Below are 1,803 nucleotides of genomic sequence, written 5' to 3'. Positions count from 1 at the left end.
AATCCAAATGGTTACAGAAATATACAATTTGTGTACCCTCAATAATACTTCATGCCAAATTTACATTTCCTCTAAATAAATTGTATATGAATCACATAAAAACTTTACACTATAAAATATTTTAAGATGTATGCAAAATTTTGAAATTACTGTATGTCAAGGTCTGAGATGGATTTTGGGAAGGTTTTTTTCTTTTCCTGGAACCCTTCGTATAGCAAATTTATAAATGTTAAAGTGCTATGAACAAACAATTAGGAACTAAAACGTACTCTGAAGTGTTACCCATACTTTATGGACAAGTTATCAGCTCATTTTAACAAAGTTCTTGAAAAATGCCACATTCAAAAATAATAGTTTTCAAATCATATACATCACGCAAAAGGGGGCAACTATGGAAAATTAGTATCGGTACAAAATTATCAAAAACATATATTTCCTAATCATAAATATGGCAAGGCCAAACCATCCAGGGTTTTACTGATAATAAATGAGATTATACCTAATGCATCTGTAAGCAACATCTCAGAGGCACATTTTTTTTGATAAAATAAGTACTTTTATGGAAAGATTTTTCTGTGTTTATCACAAAAGAAAATTTTTCCTTTGTAATCCACAAGGAAAACTGAAGTACCAAGGAGTAAGATTTAAAACCCATAAACCAAAAGATTCTAAGTTTCATTTATCCCTACATAAAATCCATTCTCGACATAATGACAGATGTGACAAAAATATGGATATCTTCTTATGAAATATAAATTCCTTTCCCAACACCGGTCATTTACCTTTCAAGTTACAAATATCCTTGAAATTCTCTTTTTTTTATAAACCCTAACTTGTAACCTTAAATCCAAAATCACTATTCAATAACTTTTTGGTGTGACCAATATGTTATGAAATCCTGATCGAGTTTTGAAATAGGGCTCAGTGTGTCCTAGTTTTGATCTTAAATGAACTATTCCCAACTTACCCTCCTGTCCTCCCAGGCCACTCTATTGAACTCCCACCCATTACACTTAATTCTCGTAAAAGCTTATCTAGTGCGACTTAATACTGGACTATAAACATTTTCTGATTATTTTTTTCATATCCTTTTACTGACTCCCAATCACTGAGATCATATGAAAATTTCACCCAAAGGGGAAAGAAAAATTCAAGCAGCTTCTGATTCAAAGTATCATATGACTTACTCTAAATCAGAAGAAAACTGTTTTGTCTTTAAAATATAATTACTGCTTCCATAATAAAACATCAAATTATCTGGAAAACTAATTCAATTTTATCTTTTCGTTACTCCCAACACGACATACACCAGCGTGTCAATCCTTCCATACCATGAATACATATCTGATATCCCAGTTTGTGACAACCACCTTATAATGCTGCTTATTCATCCTACCCTACAGAAAAAAACTATCACTGCAAAATGCCAATTTTAATGGGGCAATAGACCCAAAACACTCCACATCAATGCTTTCATTACAGATCTAGATGATATTTGCAAGCAGTATTTAATTATTAAATGTTTTTTTTGTCACTCCTTTATAAATAGCTTTATTTGCAACCACCTCTCAGCATAAAAAGAAAAATAAATATGCAAAATTCAGAAAAAAAGCGATATATATCATGCAATTTATGAATATATGGAACAGTGATCTGCAGGACCAGCCTTGCAGTTCTCTTGATGATTTTTACCCGACTAGTTTTAAACATAATATATGTAATTGTACATAGAAATATAAACTCTGCCTTTACTAAGAATAGAGTAAACTATTTGGAACATTACTCACACTGTACACAACTTTT

This window comes from Penaeus monodon, chromosome 29 (genome assembly GCF_015228065.2).
Source record: "Penaeus monodon isolate SGIC_2016 chromosome 29, NSTDA_Pmon_1, whole genome shotgun sequence".
Lineage (NCBI taxonomy): Eukaryota > Metazoa > Arthropoda > Malacostraca > Decapoda > Penaeidae > Penaeus > Penaeus monodon.
This window is presented reverse-complemented; position numbering follows the sequence as displayed.